The sequence below is a fragment of the Acomys minous genome (genome assembly GCF_964271855.1).
Source record: "Acomys minous genome assembly, chromosome: 8".
NCBI classification, from domain to species: Eukaryota; Metazoa; Chordata; class Mammalia; order Rodentia; family Muridae; genus Acomys; species Acomys minous.
Genome location: NC_140489.1, coordinates 111,365,074 through 111,387,569, shown reverse-complemented (window position 1 = coordinate 111,387,569; position 22,496 = coordinate 111,365,074).

Here is a 22,496-nt window from a genome sequence, read left to right as displayed (position 1 = left end):
AGCAACAAGTACCCAAAAGACTCATAACTGGTGAGAATAAGTGACTGTGCTTGGCCCTAAATTTGACATCTGTACCAACCCTCTAATGGCTTGGGGACATGACAGAAGAGGTGTCAGAAAGAATACATGAGCCAGGAGGTAGAGAGGAGTGTTAGCTCCCAGACATGACAGGAGATTACACCCGCGAACTTACACCAGCGATGGTTCCATGGGCAAGACCAACCCAAGATCAGTTGAGTCAACATTCCAGCCCAGTGAGGGAGGGTTCCGTGAGGCTGCACCCCTAGGTGAGAAGCTCTTGGAAACCGATGGCTTACTGTGTACGAGTAACCATTGCTTGTAGTTTGCCCATACTCTGGTGGGTGGCTTCAGGGCCCATGCACGTACAGGAAGCGCTAACTGAACACAGTGAATTATATACTTTGATTTTTTAATGATTATATTTTATTTTATTTTTAAATAATATTTTTTATATTACATCTCAATTGTTATCCCATCCCTTGTATGCTCCCATTCCACCCTCTCTCCCACTTTCCCCCTACTGCTCTCCTGACTGAGGGGGACCTCCTCCCCCTGTATATGCTCATAGAGTATCAAGTCTCTTCTTCGTAGCCTGCTATCCTTCCTCTGAGTGCCATTAGGCCTCTCCATCTAGGGGATATAGTCAAATATGGGACACCAGAGTTTGTGGGAAAGTCAGCCCCCACTCTCCACTCAACTGTGGAGAATATCCTGTCCATTGGCTAGATCTGGGTAGGGGTTCAAAGTTTACTGCATGTATTGTCCTTGGCTGGTGCCGTAGTTTGAGCAGGACCCCTGGGCCCAAATCTGCCCATCATAATGTTCTTCTCGTAGGTTTCTAGAACCCTCTGGATCCTTCTATTTCCCCATTCTCCCACACTTCTCTCACCTACAGTCCCAATAGAATGTCCTCCCCTCAGACCCACTTTCCTGGTAAGTGAAGACTTTCATGGGACATGTCCCTTGGGCTAGTGTCCAGATATAAGTGAGTATATACCATTTGACTCTTTCTGCTTCTGGGTGAACTCACTCATTATGATCATTTCTAGTTCAATCCATTTGTCCACAAACTTCTAGATTTTCTTGTTTTTAATAGCTGAGTAGTATTCCATAGTGTAAATGTACCGCAGTTTCTGTATCCATTCTTCTACTGAGGGATGCTTAGGTTGTTTCCATGTTCTGACTATTATGAATAAGGCTGCTATGAACATGATTGAGCATATGTCCCTGTTGTGTGGTGGAGCATCTTCTGGGTATATTCCAAGGAGTGGAATAGCTGGGTCTTGAGGAAGCCCTATTCCCAGTTTTCTGAGATAGCACCAGATACATTTCCAAAGTGGTTGTACAAGTTTTAATTCCCACCAGCAATGAAGGAGTGTTCCTCTTTCTCCACATCCTTGCCAGCATGTGGTGTCACTTGAGGTTTTGATCTTAGCTATCCTATGTGTGTAAGATGGAATCTCAGTGTCATTTTGATTTGCATTTCTCTGATGACTAAAGACTTTGAGCATTTCTTTAAGTGTTTCTCAGCCATTCAGTATTCCTCTGTTGAGAATTTTCTGTTCAGTGCTGAGCCCCATTGTTTTTAATTTTTTATTAATTTATTCATATTATATCTCAATTATTAGCCCATCCCTTGTATCCTCCCATTCCTCCCTCCCTCCCGCTTACCCCCCTACTCCCTTCCCCTATATCTGTGACTGAGGGGGACCTCCTCCCCCTGTATACTGAGCCCCATTTCTTAACTGGTTTATTTGGTTTGGTGGTGTTTAATTTCTTGAGTAATAAAGAAAAAGATAGGAAGTTTGGAGGAGGAAGTTTTAGAGGGAGGCTTTGGATTAGATTTTATCAAGATTATTGTAGACACATGTATGAACTTGTCGAAGAATAAATGAAAATATTCTAAAACATTACATTTCACTAGCTCCATCTCTATATTAAACCATGACATAAATTATATATACATACATACATACATACATACATACATGCACACATGCACACAAACACACACACGCACACATGCACACACACACACACACACACACACACACACACACACACACATGCACGTCCCAGTACTCAGAAGGAAGAGGCAATTGAATCTCTATGAGTTTGATGGTAACCTGGTCTACATAGTCAGTTTCAGGCCAGTCAGTTCAGGGCTATGTACTTCAAACAAACTAGGATGGAGACATTAATGTGTGTGTGTGTGTGTGTGTGTGTGTGTGTGTGTCTGTGTGTGTGTGTGTCTGTGTGTGTGTGTGTGAGAGAGAGAGACAGAGAGAGAGAAAGAGAGAGGGAGAGAGGAAGGGAGGGAGGGGGAGAGAGACAGAGAGACAGAGAGAGACAGAGAGAGACAGAGAGACAGAGAGAGACAGAGACAGAGAGAGACAGACAGAGAGAGCTGATATGTATATGGGTAGATAGATTTAGATCTTCCTAGGCCCACCCAGCTAAAGAGGCTAATAGCTTACCAAAAACATTGCATTGCACGATGGGAGTTGGGCTGAGTAAAGAGACTTCAGCATGTTCTTTGGTCTATTTCCAGTAAAAATAGGAAGCAAGGAACTTGCTCCAGATTCAGATTCCAGAACTTTCAGAGGGTGTAGATAGTGGTGATCTGTCTGTGAGGCCTCCGTGTGTATCATTTTTCAGAAGCCAGCCAGCACACCAGGCCACCTGCCAGCATATGGTTAGCACATTTATGTTGGCTGCTTTGTCAGCCAGGTACCACAGCTTTTGCTAAGTCCACCCTTCCAAACCATAGGAACATGAAACCACAGTGCTGGCCAAGTCCTCACTAAGAGACTCTTCTTTATGTGGCTCTGCACAAAGCTATAGCTGGCAGTCAGAGCTGCACAATCTCTCCCAACCAGATGTGCCTCTCTTTAGTTAGTTTGGGTTCACCTACTGTAGACAAGAGCAGAGTGAGTTAGAAAGTGAAGGCTATTTTGATACTTGTTTTTAAAAAAATATTTCAGCCAAGTGTCTTTCCAAATCATCTTGAAGTCCTTACTGACGAGAAAAAGAGACATCAAAATGACTCTAAAAATCTAATTCTCTTCTTAAAAATTCTCCATTTCTCAGCACTGAGTTAAAATGTTTTGGTTTTTGGGGGGGACTTATTGAGGTTTTTTGTTGTTGTTGCTTTTTAGTACATCAGTCATCACACCATACATGATTAAGAAGAGTAATAGAAAAAGATTGTTTTACTTTGCCTGAAATAGAATTTCATAATGTCTATTTAGTATATAAAATAGTGATGGATGCCCGACCTGTATTCTTACTATAAACTGCTGTTTTCAAAGAGGCAATGTATATGAGAAAAAAGAAAAAGAATAGGAATGCTGGGCCTGAGAACATGAGGACGCACGCCTGTAAGCCAGCAGCTGAGGTGGAGGAGGAGCAAGAGTCCACTTCCTCCTCAGCTGCATAGAAAATCTGAGGTTAGCCTGGGACCCTGTAGGAAAGAAAGGAGGGCACATGGAGAGAAATGGAGGAGACAAAGAAAGAAGGGGAGGGAAGGAAAAGAAAGGAATTATTGGGCTTCAATATTGCATAGGGCATAATTCATAAAAGAAAATAAAAAATTCTGTTATGTGCTACAGCATCCTGCTTTCTACCCAGATACTAACTGAAGTATATGAAAGTGGAATCGAAGCAGACCCCTGGATCCCTGGGGATTGAAGAGACAATGTAGTTTGGAGAAACTGAGGCAGCTTCAACGTACAAGGCAGAGTACCAGAAAGAGAGAATTATATTGCAAATGAGGTCCAGAAATCTGCATAGGTGGCCCCTGGAGTCTTTGGCAGAATGTCCACTTCTGCATCTATGAGGTAAGACACTATGAACGAGGCAAAAAAGAACTACAGAGAGAGAGGGGGAGAGAGAGAGAGAGAGAGAGAGAGAGAGAGAGAGAGAGAGAGGGCAAGAAGCTGTCGGGTGAATAATCTCCAGAACCCCAACAGCCCTGGGCATCCTCCAGATTCTAACCGGCAATGGTAAAGACACCAATTGAGCAAGCAAAGCATTCAGAAGACACCCCAGTGTACAGGGGTAAGCTATGCCACATGAGGACACTGTTGGTTTGTGCTAAAAACAAGACTTGAAGGGGAGCAAGTCAGTCTATGTGTGACTTAACTGTCTGACAAAATTTAACAAACTAGAAGGAAATTCCAAAATTGCCTTCACGAAGTGATACTCCTTGCCGTGTATCTTGTTCAAAAAAAGAGTAATCAACAACAACAAAAATAGTGTAGTAAAATGGGACCTACAGCTAGGGGACTGTTGATCAATAGAAATATACACATAAACTACAAAGTTGATAATTCACAAGTGCTTTAAGAGTCATATGACACATAGCCAAGGACTTAAAGAAACACAAACAGTGGAAACTGAGACACTGAAAATACAAAACAGACATAGGAGCTACATGAAGTAATACCTGAGGTGGGTTTTTTTTCAAACTTTAATGAAAATGGAAAACTTATAGATCTGAGAACATCACTGCTCATGAAGTAGAAATTAAAAAGAAATATTAAGAAAAATATTAGGGCATATCACTTTAAAATTGCTCAGATCTAGAAACAGAATAATGAAGGAGGAAAGCATGATAAGGCAGAAGAAAAAAGGTGAGAAAACACTGAATCACAGCTGAAACAGAGTGACATTCATAATGACAACCATAGACACAGGTGACAGGAAAGAAAACATAAACATCTGTATGCATTAAAACTATTATATTCATTTACTTTTGGGTTTTTTTTTTTTTTGAGACAGAATTTCACCGTGTCACCTTGGCCGTCCTGGATTCGCTTTGTAGACCAGGCTGGCTTCAAACTCACAAAGATCTACCTGCTTCTGCCTCCCTGAGTGGTAAGATTAAAGGCGTGTGCCACCACCCTTGGCTAAAACTATTTTTCAAATGAAAACATTTTTTAGACAGATGGAAATTGAGAGACTCTACAATGATCAAAGTTTCACTGCAATAAAGGGAAGCTGTCAGCCCCAGAGGAAATGCTGATGGATAGAACCTCAGATCTATGCAAGCAATAAAGAATTCCATGAATGGTAAAGCATGTGAACCAGTATAAACAGGATCACTTTAAAACACATACATGCTGGCTTCAGAGATGACTCGGCAGTTAGCAGGACACGCTGCTTTTTCTGAGGGTCCGAGTTCAGTTCCTGGAACTCACAGCAGGTGTATCATAACTGTCTGCCACTACAGCTCTAAGGGACACAACTCCCCCTTGTGGTCTCCACGGGCACCTGCATTCACATGCACAAACACACACACACACACACACACACACACACACACACAGAGGCACACACATGTACACATAATCTTTAAATATTTTTGTGTTTTAAGACAAAAGTGATAACTGCATTATGAGAGTAACATGACAATATCACAAAATTAAATGAAAAGATGGCGGTGCACAATTCTAATATTCTTGTATTTTTATATATAAAGTAATAACATACTATTTGAAGATAGACTAAAATGATAGATGTATGTGTGCATGTGTGTGTGTGCCTTTATGTACATGTGAGGTAAATGCTATCATAACCACCAATAAAAGGCCCCACTATACCCTGTCCTTAAGGAACACATCCCAGTACTCAGAAGGCAGAGGCAGGTGAGTCTTTGTGAGTTTGATGCTAGCCTGGTTTATACAGTCAGTTTCAAGCCAGTCAGGGCTATATATTAAGACTCTGTTAAAAAAAAGAAAGAAAGAAAGAAAAGAAAAAAGAAAAATGAAACCTCAATCAAAGTAAGGTGGAGATGTTAAGAAGGACAGCAGGTTACCAAGAAGAGATTTGATACCCTATGAGCATATACAGGGGGAGGAGGTCCCCCTCAGTCACAGTCATAGGGGAGGGGAGTAGGGGGAAAGCGGGAGGGAGGGAGGAATGGGAGGATACAAGGGATGGGCTAACAATTGAGATGTAATATGAATAAATTAATAAAATATTTTTAATAAAAGGGTAAAATAAGTTGAAAACCAGACAGTTTAGTCTTACAATTAAGCTTAGTTGTTTAGGGGTTAAGATGTTTTTAGGTCTAGATAGATGTTTTATGTTGATAGAGATGAGATATGATAATTGATTTACATTTAGAATTTTAGACTCACTAAGACAGCAAAGATGTTTTTTTCAGGTTTGCCAAATCACTATGAATGTAACATTTATATAATTCCTGATTGTTTCATGGTTCTTCTTGCTGTATGTGGTTTATTTTATTTATGTGTACTAATATAAATATATGTAGACAAGAAATATAAGAAATATAATAAAAATATATAAAAAGGGTAGAAATAGGCATTATATAAATACTAATTGTAAAATTTCTATACAGAATGTATGTGTTTCAGACAGAGTGAACAGCAACAGTTTAAAAGTACCAAATAGAAAGAGTTGCATTTTCTCATGGATAAGAAATATTAGTTTAAAAAAACATAAAAATCCTAAGTAACCTGGAGGCTGCGTGGATGGCTCAGCAGCTAGGGATGTGTATACCTACCGCTCTTGCAGAGGACCCGAGTTTGGCTCTCCCCCCACCGCATCCACCGCATCAAGAAGTTCACAACTGTCTGCAACTTCAACCCCAGGGGATCAGGTGACCTTTCCTGGCCTCTATGGCCTGCACATACATGGCCAACTCACACATATAAAAAATAAATAAATAAAATAAGGATTTCTAAATCCTAAGTAAACTAATTTCAAATGCCCAAATCTATATGAAAGTAGAAACTGGTGAGCTGACAACACGACCTCAGCGTCCTCTTTTTGAGCTTCCTCCCAGCACGGTGCTGGCTTCTGAGACTATTTGAAAAGTTGCCCAGAACGCTAGTGAGAAAATAACTAGAACACATAATTTTTAGCCCCCTCCTCAAAGTCAATAAGAGTATCAAAGATCTGAAAATATTAATCAAGTAACATGACTGATTGACATGTTTTACACTCTGCATGGATGGATGTACACACCTTGTATGTACAAACACAGCCGCCATCATGAAGACTTATGCTATGTCCTAAGAGAAGTCCTCAGAGATTCTGAAAAGCTGAGGTCATACAAGGCGCAAATGTCTGGCATAAATATTTATGTCAGCTTTATTCATAATTGCAAAAATATGAATAATCTAAATGTTAGTCTACTGGAGAATGGATATGCACATTATAGCATATCCATCTATTGGAGCATTATCATATACAATAAAAATATCTATACTACAATGTGACCTTGGGATTCTTCCCACAGAAAGGCAGTAAAATTGACAGTGCATGGTTGCCGAGTGGAGTTAGGCAAGGAAATGTTTCCCTTTGCCTTGCTGGCAAATGGCAGAGCTCTGAACAGCTGGAGTCATGCTGGAAGGAAGCTCAAACAACCCTAATGAAGAAGCCTGAGCCTGCACGGTGGGGGAGGAAAGGTGAACCAAACAACCAGTTTCTACCAGCTACGGGCACTAGCTGTTCTAGACGCCAGCCATGCCCTTACTACAACCCATTAAAAAAATAATAAAAACCAAAAAACATTCATCCGCCAGACACTACAGTTCTTCCCAGATGTCTGATCTCCAAGAACTATTGGCTGATCCGGCAAGCGGCAAGGATAACAGAACAGCCACCTAAGCAACGCAACACCACGTTTGATGCGGGCCCCAAAGTCAACAGAGAGAGAGAGAGTGGGCTATCCTCAGCCTTCTTAATAAATGGAGAGCTGCTCCGCTCTGTGGCCTCACTACTCCATGGAGAGCTCTGCACGCCTTTTACCTCTAGGACACTGTTCATATGCATCTGCTCCCTGTTAGCCTAGAAACGTAACGTTGCACTAATCTTCACCAAGACGGCCTGGTTCATTTACAGGAGTGGTAAAGGTAAATGGTCAGACTCACGAGTAAAACACATGTCTTCTTTCTCTGGACTCTCTAGCCTCTTTCTGGGGCCACTGGGGGAAAAATTGTTTTACTAAAAGGCTATGTGTAAACAATGACATACCCAGGAGGGTACATCTTAAACGCGGGCTTCTCTCTCTCTCTCTCTCTCTCTCTCTCTCTCTCTCTCTCTCTCTCTCTCTCTCTCTCTCTCTCTCTCTCTCTCTCTCACACACACACACACACACACACACACACACACACACACACACACACACACATTGTGGTACTCATGTAAGAGGTGGCACTGAACCAGACGCTGGCCCAAACAGACTCTGAAAAATAGTTCCAGCGCAAAACACATCAATCTTGTTACATCGGCATGTTGACGGAGCAGGCTGCGTTCCAGACGGGCCTACTCACTGCTAGGAATAAGCCCTTCTGCGGCAGAAAATGGGCAAACTGCCTTTCCCCTGATCAGAATCCATCCAAAAAAACCACAACCACAGGGGATACAAATACACCCGCGCGCGCGCGCACACACACACACACACACACACACACACACACACACACACACACACACACACACCTTTCCAGTTCACTAGTCAGGAAAAGAGTGCAAATAAAGAACTGAGCTTGTGCCTGTGTTTAGTTTAAAGTGGGTGTTTATTTTCCAGTTTCCATAGGAAATAATTGAGCTAGTATTATCTTCCAAAAGTAAATACTTTTATACAAACCTCCCTGAAACTGATCCGCAGGCCAAGATTCCTGCTTCAGCCTCCTCATGTGCTCACACCCACATATTCTCACATTGTGGTCCCCACCATAAGAGCATTACCAGAGAGGCGTGGCCTGCCTCCTTCCCCCAGCTTCCTGAAGGGTCATTGGCTGTCTTCAGTGCCACTGTGGCCAGACCCTACTGCTTGACATGAAAGATAAAAATCAAATGGGGAAACGACAAGCAAGAGGAGTCCTGGAGATTTGACCTTCTCAGTTCCCTTTGACCCTCGCCACTCTATTTAAAGCTTAACTGGATCTTTTGCGGAAACTACATAAGCCAAAAGGGTGGGGCCACTTTCCGTTTTACTTCTGCGGGGGCCCTGTGACTTTTGTGGTGCTAGGGCTTTCAGTATATTTTTCCCAAATGTTGTTTATTAGGTTTTTCCCTTCAGCAAAACTGCCACCTTTTCGCATCATCTACTTACTGCTGGAAGACCTGGATAGGTCAAGTGTGAACATAAAGATCACTCCATGGTTTGGGTTTGGGTTTTCATCACAGTAAGCCTTCCCTTTCTAAGCACTATCCCTTCTGAAAGTGCAGCAAGTTTCGAACACTTTTTGAGGGGTGGGTCTAGAAACGTCTCTCGCCCCCACATCTCCAACATGGGGATGTTTATACAGGCCACTGACTTCCAGCCAAGAGACCTGAACTTCACTCCAACCACATTTTGACCTGGATAAATGCATATAAATGGGGGGAGGGAATGTAGCCAGCTACAGATTCGTGCTTGTAAAAGCATTAAACTATTGGAAATAGTTTCCTGTTCTTCACAGGAAGTAACTCATGCACATTAAAGGTCAAAGTGTTGAAATCATTAAGGCAATGAGAGAAACTTTAGCAAGAACTTTCCCATCATATATAGCACACATCCTGATTTTTCTCAGTGTATTTACTAGAGATAAATTTTAAAGCCATGATTAAATTTTCAAGCCCTTATGTGTCATTAGAACCTAAGTGTCAAAACACAGCAAATCCACCCAAAAGATAAGCTGGTGAAGACTTGTAAGCGAAACCAAACAGTGTCCAGGAAACTATTCTAAAGATAATAAGGAAAAATGATACCCAATCAAAATGTCCAAGGAAGGCAAAACAATTCAATGAAAAGCATTCTAATTTTAACTATAAGGTTACTTTGTATCTCCCACTGGCCCAAGCACCCTGAGTTTTGGGGGTACTCTGTTCTGTTGACGTGGAATAGTTCAAGGTCTTATTCAGGAAATTTCCTATAACCCCTTTGGACATGAACAACTATTCATTAACTCAGCAAGTTTCCAGCATATTAGTGCCAGAGTGTTGACGATGATGATGATGATGACAACGACGACGAAGACGACGATGACGACGACAACAACAATGGTGATGATGTTGTTGTTGATGCTGCTCCTGCTGCTGTTGTTGTTGAGGCAAAGCCTCCTCTATTATATAGCTCTGGCTGTCCAGGAACTCAAAATATAGATCAGTCTAGCTTGGAACTGGGAGACCCTATGCCTCGGCTTCCTAAGTGCTGAGATTAAAGGTGTGTATCACCACAGCCAGAAATATTCTGACTGTAACAGCCTTTATCATCTGTAGTTTACTAACAACTCTTGACTTGCAGTCCCAACTCTGCCACTGGATGGGACTGTGGGACGACAGTTGACCTCTATATCCTTGTTTGTGGAAGGAGCTGCTAGCTTTTCTCTCTGCAAGCTTTTGTGCAAATAGAAAGAGATGTCCCACGCAAAGTGCCTGGCATAGAGCTCAGGCCATAAAGCATCTGTCTATATTCACCTATTTACAAGTGCACAAAACCAGACACGATTTACATGCCTACAGCTCGCTGTTTCTCTTCCTTGGGCATTTATAATTCATGACAGAAATTGTGAGGTCTCCTATTCTAGTGTAATTTTTAACTGAGAACTTTTGTGTATAGTCCATTTCCTTAGACTGCACTGGCTATGCCACAGCACAACACAAAGAAGCAGGGCTATGTATCAAAAGCTGATTCCCTGCTAGCCAGTGGCCGCATTGCTATCCCCATCTGAAAGGTGAAGAGAGATTTGGGATGGATGAGTAGCCTGGACTGGATCCCAACTGAGTAAATGACAGAACCAGGACTATTTGGTCTTGTTCAAGTCTAAAGACCACGTGCTCTCCATTTTGTTCAGGAACCAAGTTTAGTTTCTTACCACAATGCCATGAACTAAGGTTACAAGACAATGAGGCCACTGTTTACTATCTGTCACAGCTAGATTTTAAATCAAGCCTGAGGCTATAAAACTCATGACCTCTAAGTCTTAAATAAAAATCCCACTTGAATTAAAGCAAAACAGTGGAAAATGCCATAGTACTAATATTTGAAAAATCCCCAGAATGTGAGATTTCAGCTTGATTTTCTTGATGGAATGTCCCTGTGCAGAGACAGATGGAGGGCTGTGGTTAACAGAACGGTCAGTTTCCCTAGAGTGGAATTCAGGATTCTAAAAGCTATATTTTCCTCTTCCTATTCACCGGCCATAGTTTTATCTGACATAACTATCCCATTAAAACACTTATAAACCTTCTTCCCAACAGTGCAGATGCAGTCTGGGTTTCGTTTTAAATGGAAAAACAAATTTGTTTTAGTCTCCTCCGTATATGAGTTGTGTGAGGCCAAGAAAACTGCCTCGGCTGTGCCTTTTCTAATCTCATGATGTTCTTACCTTGGACACTTTTCCAAGAGTCATTTGCCAAGGCCAAAGCTCCAGATAGGTGGCCTCTTCTTTTCGGTATGATAATTAGCCTCTGTTTCATTCCACTGCATGTTTGGCACAGCGCCTGGCACAGTGCCTGGCATGCAATGGCCCCTCCATAAAAATGTGTTCACTGAGTAGGTAAATAAAACCTGTCTGCCTAAAACAACAAGGAATCAATACAGCTCTTCTTACTCCTCACATTAAGCCTGGCCTTTCTTTACCCTGAGCCCCCTGCTACTATTGCCTTGCACCCCCCAACCTGTGTGGTCATGGTACCTGTCTACGCCAAAGGTCCTAAGACCATCACATTGGTGAGATGGCCAGAAACTGACAAGTCACAGTCAACGCCCCCATGCCCTTGAAAGTGTGACAGGCAATGTGTCAGAGTTTGATCCTGACCCAAAATCCAATCACAGGGGGAGCTTACTAACATTTAGTTTCACATCCCACTCAAGTTAAATCGGAATTTCTAGGGCATAGAAAGGAGTGTGTTGTTTAAATATCTCTCTAGTGATTTGAAAAATACTCCAAGAGCTAAATAACATGAGGCAGGGACATCCAGGAAGGAGGGACACTGACCCATACAAGCAGGACGATGCACTTTGATCTCCTGATAGAAGAGCATAAGAAACAGAAAGCCCACTCTGAGAAGCCGCTGATGCTTCTACTCATGATGCCCTCGCCTGGCGCTATGGTCCTCACTGCTACCTACGTACCGCCTCCCCTCCCCTACTTCTTTATCGAGTCCTCAAGAAGGTGAGGTAATAGGAGCTTGCCCCAGGTGCCCTACACCTTTAAAATAGACCATGCTATTCACCAGACATCCCAGCCCCAATATCCATAGGATTGTGCCGTCTCTACCCTCCTATCTTGTTCTTAAAGCTGGAGATTACAAACAGCAAGTGCCAAAGAGCACTGATGGATTGTCCACAAGTCCACAAAGAGCTTTATGGAAATATACTTTTCTCAGTACTAAAGGCAAACTGGACAGAGAGAAAACCCAGTGATCCAAACATCAGAGCTGTTCCATCCTCCATGTTGTGAGAGTCATTGGCTACAAAACAAAACACATGGCTCTTGGCCCTAAGATGGCCTAGAAAACACATTCAAACACAAAGGTACACTCAAGTGCATGTTACAACAAAGAAGGTAGGACTCTGACCTAGTTTGCCTCCTATGGCTGTGATGAAACGCCCTGACCAAAAACACACTCCAACTTTGAGAGATGTCAGGGCAAGGAGTCAAACAGAAAGCACTCTTTGCTGGTTTCCTTATATAATAGCACAAAAGTCCACCTGCTCAGGAAATGGTACCCACCCCCAACATGGTGCACTGGACTCTTCTGCATCAATTAACAATCAAGAGAATCCCTTACAGATGTTCTCACAAACCAATGTGCCCACAAGACAATTACTCAACTGACACCCCCTTTTTCAGATAATTCTAGGTCGTGTCAAGTTGACAAATGATAACTAGGACAGACCCTCAGGTCACAGTCTAATTGTTATGCACTGGATGTTTAATGTTCCTCTAAAATTTATATGCTGGAAAACCAAACATGCAGTGTGCTAGATTTGGACATGAAGCACCTGAAAAAGTAATTAAGGTTAAATAAGAGCATAATGAACGGAGGTTTGTTCAGACACAGGTAATGGTCTTCAAGGTCCCCTTTTGGCTTCTACTCTAGCCATGCCAGGACATAGGAGGAAGGCAGCCATCGACAAAACCGGAAAGAAGTCCTCACCGGAAATCAATGCTGCCTGAGTTTAAAGTGGAACTGTGAGCAGCTGGAACTGTGGGAAAACAAATATCCATTGCATAAGCCACCAGTCCAGGGTACTTTGTTACAACAGCCCAAGAAGATTCACATATCAACCTGAAACAAATAACAACACCCCCCAACCCTCAGTTTCCTCCCACACAGCAAATGAGGCAACATGTGTGTTTGCTTGTTTGTTGGCTGGTTGTTGTTGGGATCTTGTTGCTGTTGCTGTTGTTTTGTTTTGTTTTGGAGACAGGGGTTTCTCTGGGTAGCCTCAGCTGTCCTGGACAAGCTTTGTAGGCCAGGCTGGCCTTGAACTCACAGAGATCAGCCTCCCTGAGTGCTGGATTTACAGGCTTGCACCACCGTGCCACTGTGAGGTTTTGCTATTGTTGTTTTGGGTGTTGGGTTGGCTTGTCTCACTAGGTAACTGACCTTGAACTCCATATATAGGCCAGGCTCAAACTCACAAACATCTACCTATCTCTGCCTCCCTGGGGCTAGATTAAAGATGTGTGCCACCATGTCTGGTCAAGGTAATGTATGTTTTAAGAGCATTGTTGAGTAGCAGAGTATTAACAGGCAATTCATCACTCAATCGCCTCCTCCTCTGTGCTCTTCTCATATTTCCACCCGTCCGTGAACCAACCACTTACAGCGCTGTACTTAAATTGAATTGTTTATATGTGCCCCTGTTGTCAGATTCCAAAATCCTGTGGCCAAGGGCCAAAGCTCATTCATCCTTCTTTGCCCCCCTGACGCCAAGGCACACAGAGGAATGGATCACAGAACAATCCTCGGGCTGCACTGGCTACCCTTGCTTCCTGTCTCCTCGCCCTTCTGTACCTGCTTCTATTCTTGAGCATCGGTCTCTACTGGCTTTTGTGTAACCTGCTAGGGTGTAGGCCCTCAGATGGGAGAGACAACGTGTTTTCTTTACTGTATCCCTGCTGGCTGATTCAATGCCTAACACCTAGTAGGAAGGCTGTGAAAACTGATAAAAGGTAGGAAATGATTCATTTCCTTAGGAATCCACGTTGTTGAATCCCTCTTCTCACGGCTGTGCTGTATTGACTCCACCGTCTCCAGCGGGACAAGCTGAACAGGACTTATCCCACCGGGTCTTTTTTTTTTTTTTTTTTCTGCAAGGCTCCTAAAGGTCTCAGTCATGCAGCTCTTTTATTCTAGTGCAACCAGAAAAGTATCTGACTGTACCATTTTATTGTACAAATCAATATCATCCTCCGGAGAACCAAGACCAGTCATTTATACCAATAGCTGTTGCTATGCAACCACCCCCACAAGGCTTGGTTGTTAGACCCAGCACTGAAGCAAAGGACTACAGTTTCTAAGGGGAAAATACAGCATTATACAGTTACTCTATCTTCTTACAAAAAGAAATTTAACCATATCATAAAAGGATGTATTTGTATAAATGAATGTGTTTATTTAGGTACTGTACTCTAAAGATAAGTTTATAAACATTTATGTTATATACTTTATATATACTAATGTATATATATATTTATATCTATGTATATATACTATGTAATTGATATATATATATATGTATTTATGTTTATCAGCGAGTACATTTTTTTCATTCCAAAGAAGCTCCAGAAAGATCATTTGTTTTGTTTTATTTTGCTTTGTTAGTGGTTCGGGGGAGATCAAACTCAAGGTCCTAAGAATACCAGACAAGCATCTTTGTTTCATCATATCCCATTTCTTTGTACAGAAATATACTTTTAAAGTAAATTTATATTTTCTGGATGCAAAAAAACACTTAATAAATAAGGTAAAGTTTTTTTTTAAGATAAGGCTATATTATATGGCCTAAATAAACCGTGGCTAGCTTTTGCTGTGTGGGCTTCCAGATGTTTGTAAATAAGAACATTTGCATGCGTAAAACAGCGAAGTGGGAACATGTACATAGCTTGGACACCCTTTTCCTGTGAAATTCCACGGCATTCCATGGATGTCTTTCTGGATGCACATATGTTATCATTTCTAACACCACACGATATGAGAGTGTTCAGCTATATCATAACATGATCGCTTTCTTGTGCCATGCATTTTTTTCACCATGATGAATAATTATGAATAATTATAATGCACATTTCTCTAACTTCATCTAGTTGTTTTAATAAGTTTTATTTTATGAACCAAATCAAAGGCCGTACATTTATTTGAATAAAGCAACTGAGAGCATTTCCAAGTTTTTTTTAAGCTAATTGTACTCATTCGCTCCCCAGAGAAAGATTTCAGATAACTCAAGTTCACTGAAATTTTGGCATAACTTAAAATTGTTTTAAAATAGTAATTAAAGGCTTTTGAGGAACCAGTATGATAAGATTGGTTTTCCCTTCATTTTGCTACATAACAATACAGCTGACATCCCTCTGTCTGGGTGTATCTACAGCATTCCTCTCTCCCGCCATAAAGCTCTCCCGCCCTTCTGCCTACTTGCGTGTTTCTGTCACACACAAGAGACGGTGACCAACTTCCCTGTGACAGCAAACTCTGCTTATTCTTAGTGTTTCCACAATCCCAACCAAGGCCCTAATGCTCGACCCCGGACTGGAAAACAGAGCTGCCTGGCTCAGCTCTTAACTTGTTTTATAATTTCAGGTATAAGATCTTTAATGTGCCTTTTCCAGTTCCTCCTCAAAATGGGGGATAACTCCTACACTGCTGTCGGGCTTCGTACAAACGTAGACGGAACGCAGTGCACCACTGTGCTGTGGCGTGGCCGCTGATTGTGATAACGTGAGATGTTATCTTGAACGCGCGCAGGCTTTCTTTCTTTCGGCAACCCTCGGTGCCTCCGTCGTGGGAGGGATCAAATAGGGATAAAGAAGGAAGGAGAAAGAAAACTGGCTCAAGGTGCACTATTAGCTGGTTGAAGTGAGGAAGGCCAAACTGCCCAAACGCTGGTGCTGGCTCCCAATCGTGTTATTCTGTGCTTTTAAACTCCCACACATACTCGATCGGCTGCCAAAACACATAAACCTCTTTGAATTACACTCCTTCTCTTACAGGAGCAGTTGACTGCAGTTGGATGTGATTTTTCCTTTGTTTGTTTTAATTTATAGATGACCAGGAATGCTGGCCTGCCTCCTTTTATTTAAACACCCACTGGTCTCCTCTTAGGGGTTGCTTGTACTTTGGGGTCTTAGTTTTCTGGTTTTTTTTTTAACCCCTCTAAGAATAGTTGTGGTTAGAAGCAGCTCCGAGCACAGCCCTGGATCTTTGGGCTTATTAAAGACATTCACTAACCCTCGGACTGTGGCAATAAATCGCTGGTCCAGGAAGGGTGATAGGGACATGGAGGGCAGCTGGAGAGCCTTCCGTTGGCTCCAGAAAGGTTTCCTGGGTCTCCTTTCAGGATGACACCTCTATAAAAGAGAAAGGGTTGGGACATGCAAAAGGGAAGATACCGAGACTTAGAAACACTCTTGTCATCTGTTGGCCAGCACCTGTTATGCCGCAAACCTTGCTGGCAGGGTAAGGAGAGAAGCAACTCTATTCAAAGAAAACCCTGTTAGCAGAGCTTGTGTCACCTAAAACCCCTAAGAATGTCTTCTCCTATGGTCCCCTCCCCATAAGAAGGGAGCTCTTGACTGAAGTCAACTGTATGGCTACATAGCAGCCCTCAGCAGAATGATGGGCAAACCACTTGTGGGTTTTCCTTTCCTGACTTCACTATAGGTAGGAGGACTAGCTGTCTAAGGCGGCCACTTCCCAGTTGTTAAGATGTGTGTACCCCAAACAGAAAGAGTGTGAAAGAGAAACTGACTATTCCTTCTCTTGGAGAATCCCAGCACACATTAGTGCCCTGAAGTCCAGTGGTCAAAAATGTGTTGATCTAAAATATAGCATGTCTCAACTTTGCTTGGCCACCACTGTGGATGCTCATGTGTAATACCTACTAACTAACGCATTGCAGAAAGCTCTGCCTCCTGGAGAGAAACCCGCACTGGTCCTTGTGTCAGTGCTGTGCAGTCTGAAGGGGAAGACAATTTCACTTCCAAAGAAAACCCCCTCATTCTAGTGATGTCCCGTGGACTTTCAGCCCCTGGGTCAGGGGTGGTGCCGTTTATTTCAACTATTTCCTTGTCTTCCACAGCCACCTTCCACTGCCTCTCCGCTTCCTCCTGCCACATCTTCTAGCCGATAGCTTCACCCAGACTTGTGGCAGAGAGCAGAGCAACTAAAATGGAGACCAGCCAAAGAAATCTGTGAAGCAGATGATAATGTCAAATATACATTCAGCGCATTTTTCTGTGGTTCTTAAATGGAAAGAGGGATTTCTTCACTTTTAAACCTTCTGTTCATAATTTTTAACAAATGGGCTTCTCGGGAATAGGCACATTCAGAGATGGGAGTGGGAAGGATCTGCACACTAAAAAAAAAATAGGTTTTAATCGAAGATAATATCCCAAAGAAAGAGTGTCAGCCAACTCACAAGAGCCAACTGAGGAATGGCCCTAGGTCTATTTGGGAAATGATAATGTGTTATTGAGCGATGAAGCAAATCATAAAACAATATAAACATTTTTGTGTTTGGTGTTTGTTGAAAGAACAAATAAGCATAAAAGGAGACTGTAAGACTTTATACCAAAGAGGCTGGAGAAGTGGTTCAGCATTTAAGAATACCAGCTGCTCTCGTAGGGGACATCAGTTTGATTTCTGACACGCACATGTGCTGACTCAAAAGCATCTGTAACTCCAGGTCCGGGGGTCCAACTCCCTCTTCTGGTGCACAGACAGACATACATGCAGGCAAACCACCCATACACATAAAATAAAATGATAAATATTTAAGAAATTTCAGAGTCAAGTTGACAGATCTTTTTCCTTCTTCTCCCTTCCTCCTCCTGTCCTCCTTCTTCCTCCGTTGTCTGATGGTCCTCAAATAAATATGGCATTTACAAAATGAAAGTAATTTTCTCATGTCCATGTGTGACCAACATATGTACATGTATGTGTGTTCACATATGTACAGACAAGTGTGTATGCGCAAATGCTTGTGTGTGCATGTGTGTGTGAAGGCCACAGGTTGGTGTTTGGAATTTTCTTTGATTGCTCTTTCACCTTACACTTTTGAAGAGGATGCCTTTTAGTCTAACCCAGGGCCCATTGACCCAGCCAGTTTTCCTAGCCAGCTTATTTTACAGATTCTCTGACCCCATCTCCAGCATTCTCAGATTATGTGGCCTCTGTGGAATCCAAATTGTGATTCTTCAGCTATCATGGCAAACACTTTATCTATTGAGCCATCTCTCAGGCCCTTGTATTAGTCAAGAGTTCTCTAGAGAAACAGAACCAATAGTATATGTATAGTGTGTGTGTGTGTGTGTGTGTGTGTGTGTGTGTGTGTGTGTGTGTGTAATTTATTAAACTGGCTTATAAACTGTGGTCCGGCTAGTCCAACAATAGTTGTCTCCCAAGGGAAAGGACTGTTCAGTCCCCCAAGGCTGGATGGCTCACCTGGTCTTCAATCTATGTTGGAATCTCAAAGAAGTAGATTTTAATACCAGGAATGCCTCAGGAGCAGGAAGATGAACTTGCCAGGGAGAGTGAAGGCAAACAAGCAAAAAGCAAAAGCTCCCTTCATCCAGGTCCTTTTCTGTGGGCTGCCACCAGGAAGTACAGCCCAGATTTAGGGTGGGTCTTCAAACCTCAAATGATCCGATTAAGAAAATCCTTACCATCCATGCCCTACTGTATGAGTTTTAGTTCATTGCAGATGTAGTCAAGTTGCCATGCAAGATCAGCCATCACAGTTTCCCAAAACAATGTTTTTCAAATGTTCCAGTCTACCACCCATGTCATCCATGTAAAATTACCCGAGGATGATGGAAGCAATCCTCATAGACAAGATGAATCATGACAGCTGGCTGTGTGGACCACTAGTCTTGAAGGGGGAAAGACAATGACCTCTATACTACTTAGTGTAAGATACACATCGTATGACACAATATTTGCCATAGACAAGATAAACAATAAAGGGCCATGTCATAATACTGGAGACAACCAGCATGTTCTAAGTCAGAATAAAAACTCAAAATAAGTTCCCCCATCTTCCCCCACCAGCACATCTCCCTGGCTTACCTCTCTACTCACCAGCTGGAAGCCTTTCCCAACCAGCCTGAAGAATTCTCGAGAGTGTAACTCAAGTCTCTACTACTCGGTAGGTCTTTGGATTGAGTTCCCTAGGGGATCATAAGGAAGGGAAGTCACCACATCTACATGGCTGGGATTTTATGTGACTTGAGGAACCAGGGAATGAATAAATAACAAACACATACACAGAAAACTGGGGTCAGATGGGATGTACTCACTCTGATGGAGCAGTGCCAACTACACATCAACACAGAATCTCAGCTTGTTATTGGGTGTCGGGCTAGCTTGTCTCCGTAGGGGTCTCTGTTAGAGGACCAGTCCTGGGTTGTAGTCACAGGGGTGGAGGAAGCTGTGGTTGCTAGATTTTGCACACAGTCAACAATCATACTCAGACCAGAGAAAGACTTTGTCATCCCTCTGAGCCTCACCCAGGAAAGACTGCCGCCCTCCATGGGTCTGAAGCATTGGTGTTCTTGACATGGCTGTGCCCATGACAATGATGCACATTCCCTTGGGACTTCATCCACTCCTCATGCATTCATATTCATGATGATGGCCTCCACTTGCCCTCTACTGTCTTGCCCTGCTGAACACGTTCTCTCTCCATCACTGACAAGTCATTATTCTCACAAGCCTTGAAGCCACCAAGTTCACCCAGTTCACTTCCTCACCCCCACAACAACCACTGGCTATTTGCAACACATCTGCCTCTTCCCTTCCTACTTCTCGCCCCACAGCAGAGGCAAGTCAGTGAGTCTCTCTGGTGCTCATCTCTGTAACACAATTTCCTTTGCCAGTGAGTAGATGAAGCAAGAGAGCATCAGGGACCAGAGGATTGGAAAGAAGTCCCCATGGTGGTGCAAGATGACTTGGAGAGCAAAGTCGTTTCTATCGTAAGAAGGACAGACTCACATCATATCTGAACTCTAATATTATGCTCAACTACTCAACACGGCCCAACCGGCCAAAATTCTTCACACAAAATGATTTTTTAAATCAGATCTTGCTCACTCTGGCTTCCTTCAGACCCCCCACAAAGTACTTCAGAAAGTTCAGTATATATCAAAATTCCAAAAAATTAGACAGCATTCATATGTTTTCCCACAAGACCCTTAACCTCCAAGCAAAACAAAAAAAAAACCAATAGTTAAATCTTGTCCCCTAAAGATATACAAATACAAATAAATAAATAAATATAAAAAATAAAATAAAATAGAAAAGGAGATACAAATACAAGACTTCCTAAGGCAGAAGAGTCAGCATTGGACAGACACAGAGGAAAGTGTTCTCAATTCTGACCTACTCTCAGCCCTACAGGGGCAAAAAGCCTGTTACAAAATCCAAGTAAGAGTTTTCCCAAATTTTCCAATTGAAGATTGGGGGACAGCTTAGTAATCTCCTTTAGTACATGTAGACACACACACACACACACACACACACACACACACACACACACACACACACACATGAAGAAACAGGCTCATGGTCACTCCAGCCAGCTACAAAAGCATCCTATTTAAAGCTGATTTCTCAACCTCTAACTTCTAGTAAAATGAGAGACCAGACCCTAATGCTGAATTGAACAATAGTTATGGCATAGAATTCATCATCAGAGACAGTTAACCAACTTAGATCTAAACTCTATGCTGGGTTTTCTTTTTGTCTTTTTCTATTACAAATGCCACTCAGTTTGGTTCTTACTAGTGACCACATGGAACAGATTAATTGCCTAAGTCTCAGAGAACCAGGGGCCTGGAGAGATGGCTCAGTGGGTAAAGGGCTTGCTGTGTACACATGAGGATCTGAGGTCAGCTGGGTACACATGAGGACCTGAGGTCAGACTCCATACACGCAATCATGCACCTGTAATCTCACAAATGGTTAAAGAAAAAAAAAGGCCATGAATTTGAATGAGAGCAAGGGAGGATGCCTGAGAGTGGCAGGAAGGAGGACTTTAGGGAAGGGGGAAACTAATATAATCTCAAAAAGAGGTTTAAAATTATTTTTAAAAAGGAAAGCAAAGTGCAGAACCCTTATTCCCCAAAAAGAGTGTCCGAGCTGGATAGTGGTGGTGGTGGCACACGTCCTTAATCCCAGCTCTGGGCAGGCAGAGTCAGGCAGATCTCTGAGTTTGAGGCCAGGCTGGTCTACAGAGTGAGTTCCAAGACAACCAATGCTGCACAAAGAAACCCTGTCTCAAAAGACAAAACCAAGCAAACAAGCAAAAGATTCCAGATAAAGTAATCCTCTGACTCCTCAAAATTGCTATGAGGCTTCATCAATCACATAGAAGGATGACAGAGATAAGTTCCTTTTACAGGTTGAATGTGAGTGTCTACCACAAAAGTGTTTGTTTGGATACTTGGTGCTCAACCGGTATTGAGGGACACTGTGGAACTTTTAGGGTAAGAGGTAGTCACGTGAGGGCATGTCTTAGAAGGTTATAGATAGCTCAGCCAGCTTTGGGCCTGAGCTCAGTACTTCCTGGTTGATTATGATTATAATATGATAATCTACATGATCCCGTGACCACCATGGTACCACTATCATGATAGACTGTGTTTTCTAAAAGTGTAAGGCAAGTGAAGACTTCCTTGGAACATGCCCCTGGGCTAGTATATATCATTTGACTCTCTCTGCTTATGGGTGAACTCACTCATTATGATCATTTCTAGTTCAATCCATTTGTCCACAAATTTTGGGATTTCCTTGTTTTTAATAGCTGAGTAGTGTTCCATAGGGTAAATGTACCACAGTTTCTTTATCTATTCTTCTACTGAAGGACACTTAGGCTGTTTCCATGTTCTGGCTATTATGAATAAGGCTTCTATGAACATGGTTGAGCAAATGTTCTTGTTGTGTGCTGGAGCATCTTCTGGGTATATTCCAAGGAGTGGAATAGCTGAGTCTTGAGAAAGCCCTATTCCCAGTTTTCTGAGATAGCGCCAGATAGATTTCCAAAGTGGCTGTACTAGTTTGCATTCCCACCAGCAATGAAGGAGTGTTCCTCTCTCTCCACATCCTCACCTGCATGTGGTGTCGCTTGAGTTTTTTATCTTAGCCATTCTGATGGGTGTAAGATGGAATCTCAGAGTTGTTTTGATTTGCATTTCCCTGATGACTAAGGAGGTTGAGCATTTCTTTAAGTGTTTCTCAGCCATTCCATATTCATCTGTTCAGAATTCTCTGTTTAGTTCTGAGCC